At 46.4% G+C, this 21067-nt stretch overlaps 1 long non-coding RNA gene across 1 annotated transcript in view; it reads left to right on the top strand.

The window, feature by feature from the left end:
- The first annotated feature begins 1326 nt into the window (after window positions 1-1326).
- LOC138672225 (uncharacterized) overlaps window positions 1327-21067 on the top strand; it is an 88575-nt gene continuing 68834 nt past the window's right edge. The window contains exon 1 of the long non-coding RNA XR_011319652.1: window positions 1327-1530. This is a non-coding gene — a long non-coding RNA (uncharacterized lncRNA). The remainder of the gene's footprint in view (window positions 1531-21067) is intronic.

Here is a 21067-nt window from a genome sequence, read left to right as displayed (position 1 = left end):
CCTGGAAGTTTATGCAGGAAAACAACCAGAAGGTCCTTACTGTGTGAGCAACAAACCCATTGATGTTGTAAAAAGACTGGCTGAACCCTTATTTGGATCGGGTCGCAATATTACAGCTGACAATTGGTTTACAAGTTGTGATCTGATTGATTATCTGAAAATTCAGAAGCTGTCATATGTGGGAACTGTAAGAAAAAACAAAAGGGAATTGCCGCCACAGTTTGTAAGTGTGAAAGAGAGACAACAGTACAGCAGTATGTTTGCATTCCATAATGGAAAGGCTTTAGTTTCCTATGTACCACATGCCAAAAAAATCGTACTTCTTCTATCAACACTTCATGATGATGCTGCCATCGATCCTGGGACTGGGGCAGAAAAAAAACCGGAGATAATTACATTTTACAATGCCACCAAAGGGGGTGTGGATACAGCAGATCAGATGTGCTCCACTTTCAACGTCAGCAGACACATCAAACGCTGGCCAATGGTCATATTTTTTGCTATGTTGAATTTGGGTGGTATAAATTCACAAGTAATTTATCTTGAAAACAAGCTTGAACCACTCCGTAGACGATTGTATCTGAAAAAATTGGCCCATGAACTAGTACTTGGAGAGCTACGCAGGAGAAGCGTGAAAACAATCGGTATCCCCTATCGCCTTCAAGTTCAGCTCAAAAGGTTCCGCCCAGAAGATGATGGTGAAAAGTCACCATCTGCACCACCTCACAAAAGAAGGAGATGCACCACCTGCCAAACGGAAAGCGGAACCAGAAGGCTTTCAAATTATGAATCTCTCAAATGTCATAAAGCAATTTGCCTGACACATGCAAAAATGGTGTGTAATTCTTGCTATTTGCTCTGCAAGTGTGACTTTTCTGGGGAAACCTCAGCATCTACTTCTGATTGAATATGTTTTTAATAGTACTTAAGGTACCTTAAAATTAAGTTTGTGTTCAAAAATTTTCTTTGTACATTTTTTGGAGAGAGTCGAACTGGGGACTATTTGGCGGGAGTTTTGAAAAGTTTGCATTTCATAGTTATTAGTTTTATGTTAAGTAAATGTTTTTTTTTTGCAACTGATTATGTGTAGTCTCTTTTATTACATCCCTATGAAGGTCACTGATCACTTTTAGAGCACTGAAATTGCAAACATTAGATATTATAGGTATTTTTCCAGCAGGCGCCTGACAGGCACATTGTATGTGAACTCGTTAGTCCGAATATTGTATGTGACGGAGGGTTAATACCATAGGGGCTAATTTAGGGATATTATTACTGCAGTGATGTATTTATTTTATTTTTTGAGTATACTGTTTTAAATGGGGGGCGGTCCTGTTACTGTATAGAGTGATACTATGTCGCCTTCTTCATGTGGTGTAATGTAGAAGTTGTGAAAAATTAAGTAATGTGTTCTGCAAGCGGAGCTCGAGATAACTGTGTTATTTCCTGCAGAGAGAAGTCCTGGCTGGATGAAATGATGGCGGTCTGTGCTGGATGAAAGATGAAGGACTTCACCTAGAGACGTCACTGGTGAGTCAGTGTGTTACCTATACACTGACACTATACACTGTATACTGTATACAGAGCTCCTGTGTATAATTTCACTAGTGATCACTATATTATCTGTACACAGACACTGCTTACTAATTACAGATCTCCTGTGTATAATGGCACTTATGGTGATAGTATGGTGCTTTTTTTTAAATTACTGATCAGAATTGTAGTATTCAGTCACTATGTGGTGGTAATATGTGGTCTGGACATGGTGTTGTGGTATTTGTTCCTTGTATGTGATATTATTCGATCCCTGTGGTGGTAATATGTGGTCTGGTCATGGTGTTGTGGTATTTGTTCCTTTTATGTGATATTATTCGATCACTGTGGTGGTAATATGTCATCTGGTCATGGTGTTGTGGTATTTGTTCCTTCCTTCCTTTTAAAAATTGAAAAATAAATAAAAATATACCTAAATTGTATTGCATATTTTAACAAATATTTAATAGGTTACAGCAGAGTAGGGCCCGGCCAAAAGTGTCTACCTTGTTATGGTGGCGGCTTAAAAAATATTTTGGCCAAAACAAAAGCTGCCGGCTATATGTGTGATCTGGTGATGGGAACTGTCAATGTGTGATAGGTGAGAAGTGGAGTTTTTCCAAGAGAGAGCGGTGGGACTGTGGACAGTTCGAGGGGTGGAGCCTGGAGGCGGGGCTGGGGTGGAGCCTGGAGGTGGGGCTGGGGTGGAGTCTCAAGGGGGCCCCGAAAATTTTGCCAGTATGGGGCCCCGAAATTTCTAGTGGCAGCCCTGCCCTTAGAAGACTAAGAAATACGCTAAAAAGTTAAAAAGGGGAAAACATATATAAAAATTCAAATCACTCCTTTTTCCTCTCTCTACAAACACATACAACATTTTTAAAACAATTCACATATTTGGTATGACTAATTCCACTCTGTCACAAAATCAAATTAATTAACCCGATTGGTAAACATTGTTAACAGAAAAAAACCCGCCAAGATTGCGATTTTCTTTGGAAGCCGCAACGCTGCAATAAAAAGCAGTAAGACGCAATTAAAACGTGTTATCTATCCCAAATTGATAGCAATAAAAATGTCAGCACGGTACAAAATAAACAAGCCCTCATACAACTTTATCAGTCAAAAAATCAAGGCATTTTTTTTGCAAATCTCCAATTATTTTTCATCAGTAAAATTTAAAAATTAGATAAGTTTGATATTGCCGTAATTATACTGACTTAAAAAATCATAATGCCAGCTCATTTTTAAAATGATGTGGGGTCCCCCCCTTTTATTAATAACCAACAAAGGCTAGACAGACAGCTGTGGGCTGATATTAACAGCCAAGGAAGGGGCTTTCCCCCAGCTGGTTAAGAAAAATTAGGGAGACCTCAAGTCATTTTTTTCTTTTAGCTGTTTATTTTTTAAATAAATACATGTGCATTAAACTGCAAACACCGCACTAACTACTGTATATGTCACTGACATCTTTCTATCTATCTATTCAATGCATATATTTATTCTATATATTGTAACCATGTTGGTCACACTGTAAATTTACTGTACTTGGCTGCTGAAATGTCGGGTTTAGTATGAGATGGATGTATAAAAATTAGACAGCACACGCATGGTCCGTGTGCTGTGTGGTTTTTTTCTGTCACTTATTGACAAGTCTCGTTCAATATACACTGCTCAAAAATTAAAAGGGATAATTAAACAACAGAATATATCTCCAGGTAAGTCAAACTTCTGTGAAATCAAACTGTCCACTAAGGAAGCAACACTGTTTGACAATCAATTTCACAAGCTGTTGTGCAAATTTAATAGGCAACAGATGGAAATTATTGGCAATTATCAAGACACACTCAATAAAGGAGTAGTTCAACAGGTGGAGCCACAGACCACATCTCAGTACCAATGCTTTCTGGCTGATGTTTTGGTCACTTTTCAATGTTGGTTGGGCTTTCACACTCATAGTAGCATGAGACGGACTCTACAACCCACACAAGTGGCTCAGGTAGTGCAGCTCATCCAGGATGGCGCATTAATGTGAGCGGTGGCGAGAAGGTTTGCTGTGTCTGTCAGTGTAGTGTCCAGAGGCTGGAGGTGCTACCATGAGAAAGGCCTGTACACCAGGAGACATGGAGGGGGCCGTAAGCAGGCAACAACCCAGCAGCAGGACCGCTACCTCAGCCTTTATGCAAGGAGAAAGAGGAGAAGCACTGCCAGAGCCCTGCAAAATGACCTCCAGCAGGCCACAAATGTGCATGTGTCTGCAAATACAGTTATAAACTGACTCCATGAGGATGGCCTGAGTGCCCGATGTCCATAGATGGGGGTTGTGCTCACAGCCCAACACCATGTAGGACGCTTGGCATTTGCCACAGAACACCAGGATTGGTAAATCCGCCACTGGCGCCCTGTGCTCTTCACAGCTGAAAGCAGGTTCACACTGTGCACATGTGACAGACGTGACAGAGTTTGGAGATGCCGTGGAGAGCAATCTGCTGCCTGCAACATCCTTCATCATGACCGGTTGGGCAGTGGGTCAGTAATGGTGTGGGGTTGCATTTAGTTGGAGTACCTGTTAGGACTGGCGGAACGCACCAAGAGAGATGATATAGATGCGTTCGCAGTCCGGGGTCCACCGTGCAGGTGAAACCTGCTGCTAGGAAATGACAGACAATATGGCGGTATTCAAAAGTATGCACGCGTGGGTTAAACCTCACCCAGCGTGAAGAAAGCGATCTTGTTGCGTCACAGGACCGCGGTACCGCACATAGAGCGCGAGCAAGTGGTCAGCGAACTAAACCCCAACAGGGATTGTAGTCCGATTAGACCCTTGCTGGCACTACACCGCTACTGGGTGTGAAAGGAATTATATAATTAAGGCACCGAAGTGCGAACTGTGCCATGCTGGCAGGCACCACTAAGCACCCAGACGTGGGTCAGGAAGCGCACACTGGCGCGTGGCACCGCACTGGCGGTCACAGCAGTAGACGCTGACACGTGTGTGACACGTTGAGTGATAAGTCGGGCGCTAGATAGCAGCCATACTCCATACGCGAACAATCATACAATAGGGTAGGGGTATTTAAAGAACGACTTGCACTCACAACAAACACACGTATTAAATTGTACACTAGCGCATGGCCGTGCGGTCATGCGCAGTTTATATAGTTGCAGGACAGGAAGCGGCCACAGAAACTTTGCCCTTCCAAGACCTGCCAAGAGGACCAATAGAATGCGCTGCAGAGTCTGAGCACATGACCCTCGATCTCCAACGGGAGATCTTGCCCTGGGCATGCTCAGTGTGCGCAGACAAGGACTTAGTCCCAGAGAAGTCCACTCGCTGCTGACCAGTATAGGCTTTACAGGCAGAAGCTGGAGAAGCAGCAGTAACTCTTCTCACAGAGTCAGACTGAGCGAGACGCTGGGATCGACGTCCCTGCTGAGCAGGCTCCACTGCAGCTGGAGGAGAATGGGAGACCGCAGCGGAGACGGATCGAGATTCCCCCTGTGCAGCAGAGGAAACTCGACTCCTAACATTACCCCCTCTCCTAGGACCCCCCCTCCTTGGGCCTCGCTACGTTCGAAGGCAGCAATGAGCTGTGGGGCCCGAATGTTTTCAGCAGGCTCCCATGACCTGTTCTCTGGACCATAACCCTTCCAATCCACCAGATAGAACTTTTTGCCGCGTACCACCTTACACCCCAAAATAGCGTTCACCTCGTAATCGTCCGTAGACGAACCCGATGTCCCGGCAGATGACTCGGAAAACCGGGACATGTATACGGGTTTCAAGAGGGACACATGAAAGGTGTCGGTGATACCCAAGCATGGAGGAAGAGCCAGGCGGTAGACCACAGGATTAACCTGTTCGAGAACCTTGAAGGGACCCAAGTAGCGAGGCGCAAACTTAGTGGACTCAACTCGCAGCCTGATGTTACGGGCGGAGAGCCACACCAAGTCGCCAGGAGCAAAGGTCGGAGCGGGGCGCCGATGAACATCGGCGGAGGACCTCATTCTCTCCTTGGAAGCCCGAATGGCATCCTGAGTGCGATCCCAAATGTCCCGTGCCTCCACAGCCCAGTCTGCCACCCTGGAATCGGCGGAAGACACGGGCATGGGCACAGGTACCCGCGGATGCTGACCATAGTTAAGGAGGAATGGGGTCTGTCCAGTGGAGTCAGCTACAGCATTGTTAAGAGCAAACTCCGCCCACGGTAGCAAAGATGCCCAGTCATCTTGTTTAGCAGACACAAAATGTCGCAGATATGTGACCAAGGTCTGGTTGGCTCTCTCCACCAACCCATTCGTCTCGGGATGATATGCCGAAGAGAGATTCAACTCGATACTGAGAAGGTGACAAAGCTCTCTCCAGAACCGAGACGCAAACTGGGGACCCCGGTCACTGACAATTTTGTCTGGCATACCGTGAAGACGGAAGATGTGTTTAACATACAATGCTGCCAAGGCCCGTGCAGAAGGTAGCCGGGGAAGCGGCACCAAATGCACCATTTTAGAAAAATGGTCGGTGATAACCCAAATGACAGTACAGCCACGTGACTTGGGCAAACCCACCACAAAGTCCATCCCGACCATCTCCCAGGGCCTGTCTGCCACCGGCAGAGGGTATAACAACCCAGCTGGCCGTTGACGGAAAGACTTATTTTTGGCACAAGAGACGCATGCCCGAACGTAGTCTCCAATGTCACGAACCATATGTAGCCACCAATACATTCTCGCCAACAACTCAGATGTCCTCTTTGCCCCAAAGTGTCCACCCACTCTGGACGAATGAGCCCACGAGAGAACCTCCGGACGCAAATTGATGGGGACAAAAGTCTTGCCCGGAGGCACAGACTCAAGCGAAACCGGAGCTACGGTTCTCAGACTTTCTGAAGGGACAATGAGCCGAGGCTCGTCCTCCTCCTCCACAGTTGACACCAGGGAGCGAGAGAGAGCGTCAGCACGAATGTTCTTCTCCCCGGCGAGATAATGTAGAGTGAAGTGGAACCGGGAGAAAAACAAGGACCATCTGGCCTGACGAGAATTCAGCCGCTGGGCTGTCTGTAAATAGACCAAATTCTTGTGGTCCGTGAAGACTTGGAATGGGAACCGAGCACCCTCCAAGAGATGTCTCCAATCCAAAAAGGCCAACTTCATTGCCAGCAACTCCCTATCCCCGATGGAGTAATTTCTCTCCGCTGGTGAGAAGGTTTTTGAGAAGAAGAAGCATGTATGCTTCCGACCTTGAGCATCCTTTTGATAGAGGACTGCTCCTGCACCAACGGAAGAGGCATCCACCTCCATTAGGAATGGCTTATCCACATCGGGACGATGTAAGATGGGAGCGCTAGCAAAGTGGGACTTAATAGAAGTGAAGGCCTTGGAGACCTCTTCGGACCACGATTTAGGATTCGCTCCCTTCTTGGTGAGGGATATCAAGGGAGCTACCAGGGTTGAGAAGTGGGGGATGAACTGACGATAGTAATTTATGAACCCCATAAAGCGCTGCACCGCTTTCAGAGAATGGGGTTCCTGCCAGTCCATCACTGCCTGTAGTTTGGCAGGATCCATAGCCAATCCCTGGGCCGAGATGATGTAGCCCAGGAAAGGTAAAGACTCCTGCTCAAACATACACTTCTCCAATTTGGCATAGAGGGAGTTTGCCCGTAGGAGGTCGAAGAGTTTGCAAACATCTCTCCGGTGGGAGTCAATATCTGGAGAGTAGATAAGAATATCATCCAGATAGACTACGACCGAGGTGGAAAGCATATCCCGGAAGATATCGTTCACAAAGTCTTGGAAAACGGCTGGGGCATTACAGAGCCCGAAGGGCATCACCAGATATTCATAGTGCCCATCCCTGGTGTTAAAGGCCGTCTTCCATTCGTCCCCCTCACGGATGCGAATCAGGTTGTAAGCACCCCGCAAATCTAATTTAGTAAATACCCTTGCTCCCCGAAGTCTATCGAATAACTCAGATATCAAGGGCAAAGGATACTTATTCTTAACGGTGATGGCGTTAAGACCCCTGTAGTCTATGCATGGGGGCAATTCCCCATTCTTCTTCTGTACGAAGAAGAACCCAACCCCAGCAGGTGACACTGACTTCCTAATGAATCCTCTTGCCAGATTTTCCTGGATGTACTGTGACATTGCCTCCGTCTCCGGGAGAGATAGCGGATAAACTCGACCCCGGGGAGGCTCAGCACCAGGCAAGAGATCAATAGGACAGTCATAGGGGCGATGAGGCGGAAGGACCTCCGCCACCTTTTTGGAGAACACATCTGCATAAGACCAATACTGCTTGGGGAGAGAGGATAGATCTGCGGGTACCTCAGTAGTAGCAACCTGAACGCACTCCCTCTGACACCTACCCCCACAAGATTCACCCCAACCCAGAATTCTGCCTGAGGACCACTCGATATGAGGAGAGTGGTACCGTAGCCAAGGTATTCCCAACAGGACCTCATCAATTCCTTCCGGAATGACGAGCAGAGAAATTATCTCCTGATGAGATGGCGACATGGACAGAGTAAAAGGGATGGTCTGGTGTGTTATCTGTGATGGCAATGTCGACCCATTCACCACTCGCACCGTTACTGGTTGAGCAAGCATAACCAGGGGTATTGCGTGACGTTGGGCAAAGGCAGAAGACATAAAATTGCCCTCCGCCCCAGAATCCACGCAGAGCTCTACCGAGTGGGAGAATGAGCCAATAGTAATTGTCCCCTTAAAGGACAACTTAGAGGCAAACGTCGCCGTGTCTAGTGTACCTCCACCTACTACCACTAGACGCTGACGTTTCCTCGACCGCTGAGGACATCTGGTGGCTAGATGTCCTGACTGCTGGCAAACATGACAGACCCTGAGTGCACAAGCGGTCCGGGACTTAGATCCTGCTTGTGACACTTCCCTGGCCTCATGTGACTCAGGAACCAGGACCGGAAATTCCAGAGGTTTGGCGAAAGTAGGAGCCAGCCGAAACCTCTGCCTACACTGGGCTCGCTCTAACCTCCGCTCGTTAAAACGGAGGTCAATTCGAGTGAAGACAGTTATTAACTCCTCCAGTGTGGCAGGAATCTCCCTAGTGGCCAGAGCGTCCTTTATGTGGTCAGCCAAGCCCCTCAAAAATATGGGGATAAGAGCTTTATCCGACCAATCCAGCTCAGATGCTAAGGTGCGGAATTGGACGGAAAAATGACTGACCAAGGACTCACCCTGAGTTAATGCCAGCAATTGGAGCGCAGTATCATGGGTGACTTGAGGTCCTAAAAAGACCTGTTTCAGAGCGCTCAGAAACAGCGGAGCACTCTGCACCACATGATCGCCACACTCCCACAGCGGTGTAGCCCATTCCAATGCCCTGTCCGACAATAGAGACAGAATAAATCCCACCTTAGCCCGCTCTGTGGGAAAACGTGTAGCCAGGAGCTCGAGGTGAATAGAGCACTGACTCACAAATTCCCTACAAAACTTGCTATCGCCAGAAAATTTTTCTGGCAGCGGGAGGCGAGATAATGTCGGAACAGGGGTGGCAATGGACATAGTAGCTGCAGCCACGCTGGCAGCCTGTACAGCTACTGCAGTAACATCCACAGCTGAGGTCGCGCTCTCGAGAGCCGCCAACCTACCCTCCAGCTGCTGGATATGCCGCAGAGATTGCTGTTTGTCTGTCATCACTAGCCAGACCCTGGCGCTAGTGTAATGTTAGGACTGGCGGAACGCACCAAGAGAGATGATATAGATGCGTTCGCAGTCCGGGGTCCACCGTGCAGGTGAAACCTGCTGCTAGGAAATGACAGACAATATGGCGGTATTCAAAAGTATACACGCGTGGGTTAAACCTCACCCAGCATGAAGAAAGCGATCCTGTTGCGTCACAGGACTGCGGTACCGCACATAGAGCGCGAGCAAGTGGTCAGCGAACTAAACCCCAACAGGGATTGTAGTCTGATTAGACCCTTGCTGGCACTACACCGCTACTGGGTGTGAATGGAATTATATAATTAAGGCACCGAAGTGCGAACTGTGCCGTGCTGGCAGGCACCACTAAGCACCCAGACGTGGGTCAGGAAGCGCACACTGGCGCGTGGCACCGCACTGGCGGTCACAGCAGTAGACGCTGACACGTGTGTGACACGTTGAGTGATAAGTCGGGCGCTAGATAGCAGCCATACTCCATACGCGAACAATCATACAATAGGGTAGGGGTATTTAAAGAACGACTTGCACTCACAACAAACACACATATTAAATTGTACACTAGCGCATGGCCGTGCGGTCATGCGCAGTTTATATAGTTGCAGGACAGGAAGCGGCCACAGAAACTTTGCCCTTCCAAGACCTGCCAAGAGGACCAATAGAATGCGCTGCAGAGTCTGAGCACATGACCCTCGATCTCCAACGGGAGATCTTGCCCTGGGCATGCTCAGTGTGCGCAGACAAGGACTTAGTCCCAGAGAAGTCCACTCGCTGCTGACCAGTATAGGCTTTACAGGCAGAAGCTGGAGAAGCAGCAGTAACTCTTCTCACAGAGTCAGACTGAGCGAGACGCTGGGATCGACGTCCCTGCTGAGCAGGCTCCACTGCAGCTGGAGGAGAATGCGAGACCGCAGCGGAGACGGATCGAGATTCCCCCTGTGCAGCAGAGGAAACTCGACTCCTAACAGTACCACACAGCCCTCAATGTGCTCATCAGAGGTAGCCTGACTGCCATGAGGTACCGAGATGAGATCCTCAGGCCCCTTTTGAGACCATATGCTGGTACGGTTTTCCCTGGGTTCCTCCTAATTCAAGACAATTCCAGACCTCATGTGGCTGGAGGGTGTCAGCAGTTCCTGCAAGAATAAGGCATTGAAGCTATGGACTTGCCTGCCCGTTCCTCAGACCTGAATCCGATTGAACACATCTGAGACATCATGTCTCGCACCATCCACAAATGTCTTGCTGCACCACAGACTGTCCAGGAGTTGGTGGATGCTTTAGTCCCGGTCTGGGAAGAGATCCCTCAGGAGACCATTCACCACCTCATCAGGAGAATGCCCAGGTGTTGTAGGGAGGTCATACAGGCACGTGGAGGCCACATACACTACTGAGCATCATTTCCGTGTCTTGAGGCATTTCCATTGAAGTTGGATAAGCCTGTAACTTCATTTTTCACTTTGATTTTGAGCATCATTCCAATACAAGACCGCCGTGGGATATTAGTTGTGATTTACGTCGATCATTTTTAGGTTTTATTGTTCTCAACACATTCCACTATGCAAAGAATAAAGATTTACAACTTGAATATTTTATTCATTGATATCTAGGATGTGGGATTTTAGTGTTAGCTTTGTTTTTTTGAGCAGTGTACATTTAAATACATAAGGCAGCACTCTGTAGTGCCAAAACTTTGCAAACATGAAATATGAAAATTGAATTGCACTACTGCGCTAGAAATATGAAAAACTGAGAAAGTTTAGCGCATAAATTGTCCAATTCATGTGTACCTGGTAGCCATAATAAGGCATTTCTCGTTTACCAGTGCCAATCCTCGCTTGGAATAAAGTCTTCAACCGTATGGGAACCTGTGAATCCTCTCTTAGACTAAAATATATATCTCTGTGGAGGGTTAGGGTCCTGCCTTGCTTAAAAACGCCTGTAGCTAAGAAGCTGAGTGCTCAGCCAGAAGGTTAATAAATACAAATCTCAAAAAAACTGACCATCACATCCAAACATAGACTAGTGTGTCATATGAACACATATCTCAACATACACATTAGTAGCATAATTCATGTGATTAATATCCCACTGATGACAATTTTCCAACAAAACACATATTAATGCTAAATGTGTAGGACTACGTTGTGAGGCCAATCGTTATGAAAATATACAAGAAACACAGTGAACAAAAAACGATCAAAAGGCCAGAATATATAGAAAAAAATGATATACTTTATTATACAAATACACTAAAAAACAGGTGCAATAGTGGGTATTCCCACATGACATATGCAAAAACTTCAACAGCAGAAGTGGGACATGGATGGTCTGGCGTTATTTAAGTATTTTGACATACATGCATAGGAGTACTAGACCCCTATAGTATTAACATTATATATCCCGGGTGACGTGGATGGCACTGGCGGGTCCCCTGGTTACTCTGTTTGGTAGTGGACGGCTGCACTTTGGGTAAGCGTATGGCCCCTATACTTTCTATTTAAGCAAGGATTTTGATACTATGGCAGGTCTTTGTACCTGACCAGTATAAAGACACATGGGCTAGCGCTTTTAGCCTGTATGATTTTCCAAAACCGTCATACCATCTATGTGGGGATATATAATGTTAATACTATAGGGGTCTAGTACTCCTATGCATGTATGTCAAAATACTTAAATAACGCCAGACCATCCATGTCCCACTTCTGCTGTTGAAGTTTTGCATATGTCATGTGGGAATACCCACTATTGCACCTGATTTTTTAGTGTATTTGTATAATAAAGTATATCATTTTTTTCTATATATTCTGGCCTTTTGATCTTTTTTGTTCGCTGTGTTTCTAGTGTGTCATATGGAAAGAAGAGGCCAAGTACTTAGGCTACATCATTGGAAGAGTTGAAATCAAACCACAGTTAAATTAGAACGAGGCAATTCAGAAGTGGCCACAACTGCTTTATAAGAAGTTTCTTGAAATTGTAATAATAATAATAATAATCATCTTTATTTATATAGCGCCAACATATTCCGCAGCGCTTTACAGTTTAACAGTTTCAAACACAACAGTCATAAGTAACAACGTTAACAATGCAATAATTAAAGCGAAATAAGACGACCCTGCTCGTGAGAGCTTACAATCTACAAAGAGGTGGGGGAGATACAAAGCACAGGTATGTATTTACAATGATGTATTTACAATGGTCCAGCCATCTTCAGGGGGTGGGGGATAGATGGGGATAGTGAATGGGCTACACACATGCACAAACATAAAATGACTTTGATTAGTGAACGTGTAGGCCGCTCTGAACAAATGTGTTTTGAGCGAGCGCCTAAAACTATGCAAATTGTGGATGGTCCTAATATCTTGGGGTAGAGCATTCCAGAGGATTGGTGCAGCACGGGAGAAGTCTTGGAGTCTGGGAGGGGGAGGAACGGATTAGTGCAGAGGTTAGTCGAAAGTCATTTGCAGAGCGCAGCGGTCGGTTAGGCCGATAGACAGAAATGAGGGAGGAGATGTAAGGGGTGGCGCACTGTGGAGAGCTTTGTGGGTGAGAACAAGCACTTTGAATTGTATCCTGTAATGAATGGGCAGCCAGTGTAATGACTGGCGAAGAGCGAGTAACGATTAGCCAGATGGACGACCCTGGCTGCTGCATTAAGGATGGATGGACTGGAGAGGGGAAAGTCGCGTGAGGGGGGGCCAATTAATAGAGCATTGCAGTAGTCCAGACGGGAGTGTATCAGGGCGACAGTGAGGGTTTTTGTTGTTTCCATGGTGAGAAAAGGGCAGATTCTAGAGATGCTCTTTAGGTGTAAGCGGCACAAGTGGGCAAGAGATTGTATATGGGAGGTGAAGGAGAGATCGGAGTCAAACATAACATCCAGACAGCGCACCTGCTGCCGGGGTGTTATTATGGTGCCACCCACGGAGAGGGAAATGTCAGATTTAGGGAGGTTAGTAGATGGTGGGAGCAGAAGAACTTCAGTTTTGGAGAGGCTGAGTTTCAGATAGAGAGCGGACATGATATTGGAGACTGCAGACAGTCAGTGGTGTTCTGTAGGGTATTACCGTCAGTTTATCACAAATTTCACCATGTTGCCACACCATAGACAGATCTTTTCATGTGCTCCAAGTCGAAGATGGTGAAATGGACTACTAATACAGAGGTGGCGTTTCAGGAGCTGAAGCAGGCTCTGTGCAAGCATCTGGCTCTGGTCGCCCCAGATGGATGGATGCTTCAGAAGTAGGGTTGGGGGCCATGCTGTCTAAAGAAATAAATGGAGAAGAGCATCCCATCCTGTATCTGAGCCGGAAACTCTCTTCCTGCAAGAAAAACTATGTGATTGTTGAGAAAGAATGCTTAGCCATAAAGTGGGCCGTGGATACATTGAAGTATTACCTTCTAGGATGTAGGTTTAAGCTAGTGTCAGACCACACTCCTCTGAGATGGTTAATAGAAAATAAGGGTAAGAATGCCTGGATGACTAGGTGTTTCTTAGCCCTTCAAGATTTCTGTTTCCACGTACAGCATAGGCCAGGTAAGTTACATAGTAATACGGATGCTCTCTCCCGAATCCCCTGTTTGGTGTCTGAAGGTGCCAAAACTTCCGGCTGTGGGCAGAGGGGGGGAATATGTGACAGGGTCACTGGCACGGTATGAGGGGAGATATGGGTCACTGTGCGAAATGGTGTCAGTAATGTGAAACCAGAGTATTTTCTGTTGTGAATTCTGTTGTCGGGATCCCTCCTGTGGTCATGAATGGTACTTCGGCTGGTTCTGTCCATGGACTTCCTCTGGTGGGTGTTTCTGAGTTTCCTGCCGCAGGTGACGAGGTTAATTCGTTAGCTGGCTGCTCTATTTAACTCCACTTAGATATTTGCTCCATGCCACCTGTCAATGTTCCAGTATTGGTCTAGTTCACTCCTGGATCGTTCTTGTGACCTGTCTTCCCAGCAGAAGCTAAGTTCCAGCTTGTATTTCTTTGGTTTGCTATTTTTCTGTCCAGCTTGCTATTTTTATTGTTGTCTTGCTTGCTGGAAGCTCTGGGACGCAGAGGGAGCGCCTCCGCACCGTGAGTCGGTGCGGAGGGTCTTTTTTGCGCCCTCTGCGTGGTCTTTTTGTAGGTTTTTGTGCTGACCGCAAAGTAACCTTTCCTATCCTCGGTCTGTTCAGTAAGTCGGGCCTCACTTTGCTAAATCTATTTCATCTCTGTGTTTGTATTTTCATCTTTACTCACAGTCATTATATGTGGGGGGCTGCCTTTTCTTTTCGGGAATTTCTCTGAGGCAAGGTAGGCTTTATTTTTCTATCTTCAGGGCTAGCTAGTTCCTTAGGCTGTGCCGAGTTGCATAGGGAGCGTTAGGCGCAATCCACGGCTATTTCTAGTGTTTTTGATAGGATTAGGGATTGCGGTCAGCAGAGTTCCCACGTCCCAGAGCTCATCCTTTACTATCAGTAACTATCAGGTCATTCCGTGTGCTCTTAACCACCAGGTCCATTATTGTCCTGACCACCAGGTCATAACAGTACAGGTGGCCAAAAGTACTTATGCATCTCAATAGAGGGATAAGAGAAGTTCTGAGACCATTTTTTTTCTTTGCAGTGTGTTTTGTCTCTCTTTTCCCCTTTACCTCTGGGTGGTTCAGGACACAGGTGTAAACATGGACATTCAAGGTCTGTCCTCTTGGATGGATAATCTCACTACAAGGGTACAAAACATTAAAGATTTTGTGGTTCAGAATCCGATGTCAGAGCCTAGGATTCCAATTCCTGATTTGTTTTTTGGTGATAGATCTAAGTTCTTGAATTTCAAAACTAATTGTAAATTGTTTCTTGCCTTGAAACCTCGCTCCTCAGGTGACCCTGTTCAACAAGTAAAGATCATTATTTCTTTGTTACGTGGTGACCCTCAAGACTGGGCGTTTTCCCTTGCGCCAGGAGATCCGGCATTGCGTGATGTTGATGCGTTTTTCCTGGCGCTTGGATTGCTTTATGACGAACCTAATTCAGTAAATCAGGCAGAGAAAATCTTGCTGGCTCTGTGTCAGGGTCAGGATGAAGCGGAGATATATTGTCAGAAGTTTAGAAAGTGGTCTGTGCTCACTAAGTGGAATGAATGTGCCCTGGCAGCAATCTTCAGAAAGGGTCTCTCTGAAGCCCTTAAGGATGTCATGGTGGGATTTCCCATGCCTGCTGGTCTGAATGAGTCTATGTCCTTGGCCATTCAGATCGATCGACGCTTGCGTGAGCGTAAAGCTGTGCACCATTTGGCGGTACTATCTGAGCATGGGCCTGAGCCTATGCAATGTGATAGGACTTTGACCAGAGCTGAACGGCAAGAACAAAGACGTCGGAATGGGCTATGTTTTTACTGTGGTGATTCCACTCATGCTATCTCCGATTGTCCTAAGCGCACTAAGCGGTTCGCTAGGTCTGCCACCATTGGTACGGTACAGTCTAAATTTCTATTGTCCGTTACTCTGATTTGCTCTTTGTCATCCTATTCTGTTATGGCATTTGTGGATTCAGGCGCTGCCCTGAATTTGATGGACTTGGAGTATGCTAGGTGCTGTGGTTTTTTCTTGGAGCCCTTGCAGTATCCTATTCCATTGAGAGGAATTGATGCTACGCCTTTGGCCAAGAATAAGCCTCAGTACTGGACCCAATTGACCATGTGCATGGCTCCTGCACCTCAGGAGGATATCCGCTTTCTGGTGTTGCATAATCTGCATGATGTGGTCGTTTTGGGGTTGCCATGGCTACAGGTTCATAATCCAGTATTGGACTGGAAATCTATGTCTGTGTCCAGCTGGGGTTGCCAGGGGGTACATGGTGATGTTCCATTTTTGTCTATTTCGTCTTCCACTCCTTCTGAAGTTCCAGAGTTTTTGTCGGATTATCGGGATGTATTTGATGAGCCCAAAGCCAGTGCCCTACCTCCTCATAGGGATTGCGATTGTGCAATTAATTTGATTCCTGGTAGTAAGTTTCCTAAGGGCCGATTGTTCAATTTATCTGTGCCAGAACACGCCGCTATGCGGAGTTATATAAAGGAATCCTTGGAGAAAGGCCATATTCGCCCGTCGTCATCACCGTTAGGAGCAGGGTTCTTTTTTGTGGCCAAGAAGGATGGTTCTTTGAGACCTTGTATTGATTACCGCCTTCTTAATAAAATTACAGTCAAATTTCAGTATCCTTTGCCATTGCTGTCTGATTTGTTTGCTCGTATTAAAGGGGCTAGTTGGTTCACCCAGATAGATCTTCGAGGGGCGTATAATCTTGTGCGTATTAAACAAGGCGATGAATGGAAAACAGCATTTAATACGCCCGAGGGCAATTTTGAGTACCTGGTTATGCCATTCGGGCTTTCCAATGCTCCATCAGTGTTTCAGTCCTTTATGCATGACATCTTCCGAGAGTACCTGGATAAATTCCTGATTGTGTATTTGGATGATATTTTGGTCTTTTCGGATGATTGGGAGTCTCATGTGAAGCAGGTCAGAATGGTGTTCCAGGTCCTTCGTGCGAATTCCTTGTTTGTGAAGGGGTCAAAGTGTCTCTTTGGAGTTCAGAAGGTTTCATTTTTGGGGTTCATTTTTTCCCCTTCTACTATCGACTGTTAAAGTCCAGGCCATTTACGATTGGACTCAGCCGACATCTGTGAAGAGCCTGCAAAAGTTCCTGGGCTTTGCTAATTTTTATCGGCGCTTCATCGCTAATTTTTCTACTGTTGCTAAACCCTTGACTGATTTGACCAACAAGGGTGCTGATGTGGTCAATTGGTCTTCTGCAGCTGTAGAGGCTTTTCAGGAGTTGAAGCGTCGATCCTCGTTTCTCTTCAGGGCAGGTTGAGTCTTCGGACCGTCCTGGTGTAGATACTGTTGTGGATAGGTTGCAGCAGATTTGGACTCATGTGGTGGACAATTTGACATTGTCCCAGGAGAAGGCTCAACGTTTCGCTAACCGCCGGCGCTGTGTGGGTCTCCGACTTCGTGTTGGGGATTTGGTTTGGTTGTCGTCTCGTTATGTTCCTATGAAGGTTTCCTCTCCTAAGTTTAAGCCTCGTTTCATTGGTCCGTATAAGATTTCTGAGGTTATTAATCCTGTGTCATTTCGTTTGGCCCTTCCTGCTTCTTTTGCCATCCATAATGTGTTCCATAGGTCGTTATTGCGGAGATACGTGGCGCCTGTGGTTTCATCCGTTGATCCTCCTGCCCCGGTGTTGGTTGAGGGGGAGTTGGAGTATGTGGTGGAGAAGATTTTGCATTCTCGTGTTTCGAGACGGAAACTCCAGTACCTGGTCAAGTGGAAGGGTTATGGTCAGGAAGATAATTCCTGGGTTTTTGCCTCTGATGTTCATGCTGCCGATCTGGTTCGTGCCTTTCATTTGGCTCATCCTTGTCGGCCTGGGGGCTCTGGTGAGGGTTCGGTGACCCCTACTCAAGGGGGGGGTACTGTTGTGAATTCTGTTGTCGGGCTCCCTCCTGTGGTCATGAATGGTACTTCGGCTGGTTCTGTCCATGGTTTTCCTCTGGTGGGTGTTTCTGAGTTTCCTGCCGCAGGTGATGAGGTTAATTCGTTAGCTGGCTGCTCTATTTAACTCCACTTAGATCTTTGCTCCATGCCACCTGTCAATGTTCCAGTATTGGTCTAGTTCACTCCTGGATCGTTCTTGTGACCTGTCTTCCCAGCAGAAGCTAAGTTCCAGCTTGTATTTCTTTGGTTTGCTATTTTTCTGTCCAGCTTGCTATTTTTATTGTTGTCTTGCTTGCTGGAAGCTCTGGGACGCAGAGGGAGCGCCTCCACACCGTGAGTCGGTGCGGAGAGTCTTTTTTGCGCCCTCTGCGTGGTCTTTTTGTAGGTTTTTGTGCTGACCGCAAAGTAACCTTTCCTATCCTCGGTCTGTTCAGTAAGTCGGGCCTCACTTTGCTAAATCTATTTCATCTCTGTGTTTGTATTTTCATCTTTACTCACAGTCATTATATGTGGGGGGCTGCCTTTTCTTTTGGGGAATTTCTCTGAGGCAAGGTAGGCTTTATTTTTCTATCTTCAGGGCTAGCTAGTTCCTTAGGCTGTGCCGAGTTGCATAGGGAGCGTTAGGTGCAATCCATGGCTATTTCTAGTGTTTTTGATAGGATTAGGGATTGCGGTCAGCAGAGTTCCCACGTCCCAGAGCTCATCCTTTATTTTCAGTAACTATCAGGTCATTCCGTGTGCTCTTAACCACCAGGTCCATTATTGTCCTGACCACCAGGTCATAACAATTTTTCTCCAGCACACTACGTGTTGTGAGGGTTAAATTAAAATTGCATACATGGGCTGGTTTTATGTGGACATCTATAGAATGGGTGGGAAGATGTCCACCTTATCTCCACCTGCAGAGCTAGCACTGCCGTGTTCTGACAGGACCTGTGTGATGTCTCAGTCATGTGATTAGTCACATGGTCTGGGTTTAAATAGCTGGACTTGAGAAGCAGTGTTTTTGTTGTGGTTTGGAGAGGAAAAGCTCCAAATGGTGGCTCCAGGTGGAGCTGAAGACATATGGTGGTCTGAGTGAGCTGATCCCTCAGAAATATGGACTTTGTTATACATTGTCTTTTTGTTTTGCCCTTATACCAGAAAGGCCATGTTTATATTGCTGAGCCCTGCTATGGTTTATGCTGTTCCACAATAAACCAGCAGGTGATTTACCACAAGAAGTGTTCCTGTGTCTACCTTTGGAAGCAACTCAGTGAGTCAACCCCTCACAGTGACCACAACCGTGCAAAACAGGGGTGGTTTCTGTGCTGAGAAAAGGTGGACATGACAAACTGCTGTACTGTGAGTGAGAAACAAGCGGGGATGTAATGGTGGATTGAGAAAGATGTAATGTGCTTAGTTTCTGAGAATGGTCAAAAACAGCGTTCATATGCCCTTTGGTTAAGATGTGCTGTCACTCACCACAATGTAGCCGGTAAACAAGTGGAGGTTCTGAGGACGGAGATCTGTGTGGGAACACCTTCCACATTGAGGGAGGAGAAAGAAGCAGCAGATGTGGTTGATGGGGCGGCCAGTGCTTGGCAAGGCATGCTTGTACCCATTTTAGGGCAGTTAAATTCCCTCCCTCTCCGCTCATCGCAGCTGAAGACTTCACAACATAAGGCAAAGCTTTTGCCTAAAGTCCTCACAGCTCCTCCTCATAAATACACAACTCTGCTCCTGCAAAAATGACTTATCCACTGTCACGGAAGATCAACTTTCCTCTTAACTCTCAAAATCACGTCTCACTTACCACTTGTGAACTAGACCCAATCCTGTCCCACCTAATACAAAGTCTTACCACAGTTTTCATCTCAACGCTAACCCAGCTCTTCAACCTTTCACTAACAACTGTTGTCTTCCCATCATACTTCTTACATACCTCAATCACACCCATCCCAAAAATACCTTGAACAATCCTTTGTGAGTAGCTATTACCCCATATAACTTCTCCCCTATGCTTCAAAACTACTGCAGCAACACGTCCATTTTGATCTGTCCTCCTATCTCTCTCCTCCTGCTCCCTGTTTGACCGCTTACAATATAACTTTCGACAGCATCATTCCACTGAAACTGCCCTGGCTAAAGTCAACAACAACCTACTGACTGCCACATCCAATGACACTACTTTGTCCTCCTCCTGGAGGACTTTCACCTGCCTTCGACACAGTGGATCATTCCTTCTGACTACAGACTCTCTCATCTCTTTGCATCACAGACTTGGCCCTATCTTGGATTTCCTGATACCTAACATACAGGATATTCAGTGTCTCCCACTCACACACCACCTCTTCATCTCACCCCCTATCTGTCAGTGCCCCCAAGGTTCAGTTTTAGGACCCCTGCTCTACTCCATCAACACCTTCAACCTGGGACAGCTCATAAAGTCTCGCAGCTTTCATTATCACCTCTTTGCTGATGACACACATATCTACTTCTCTGAACCTGATATCACCCCCTTACTTGCCAGAATCCCACAATGTCAGTCGTCTATTTCATCTTTCTTCTCAGCTAGGTTTCTAAAACTTAATGTGAATAAAATCATCTTTCCACCATCTGATTTAACCACCCCAACTGACCTATCCGTCAATGGCTGACCACTTTCCCCAGTCCTGTGAGATTTATTCTGACCTCTCCTTCAAATCTGAGATCCAAGCCCTTTCCACTTCCTGCCAACTTCAACTCAAATATAACTTCCCGATCCACATATCTCCCTCATCATCTCCCGCTTTACCTAATGCAACCTCCTGCTCTGTGGCCTCCATCTTAACACTCTCGCACCCATCCAAACTATCCTAATCTCTGCTGTCCGACTAATAGACCTTTGACCCCGCTATTCCCCAGATTCTCCCCTCTGTCAATCCCTGCACTTGCTCCCCTTTGCCCAGAGACTGCTATTCAGATCCCTTACTTTGGCATACAAAGATATCCACAACCTGTCTCCTCCATATATCTGTGACCTAATCTCCCAGTACTTACCTGAACACAACCTCCAATCCTCAAAAGTTCTCCTTTTTTACTACCCTTTTTTCTGCTCTTCCCTCAATTGTATACTAGATTTCTCACATAGATCCCCTCAACTCTGGGACTGTGCACCACAACATATCATACTCTCACCTACCATGGGAAAGTTCAAAAGGAACATGAAAAATTACATCTTCCGAAAAGCCTACAACCTACACTAACCATCGCTCCACAATAGTGATGCATAAGCAGCTCTACCCTCATCTATTGTATCCTCACTCATCCCTTGTAGACTGTGATCTCTCAACGGTAGCTGAGATCTAAAAATGGCAGTTTGGAGAAGGCACCCAACAAATATCAG

This window comes from Ranitomeya imitator, chromosome 3 (assembly GCF_032444005.1).
Source record: "Ranitomeya imitator isolate aRanImi1 chromosome 3, aRanImi1.pri, whole genome shotgun sequence".
In the NCBI taxonomy this organism is placed as follows: Eukaryota; Metazoa; Chordata; class Amphibia; order Anura; family Dendrobatidae; genus Ranitomeya; species Ranitomeya imitator.
This window is presented reverse-complemented; position numbering and strand designations above follow the sequence as displayed.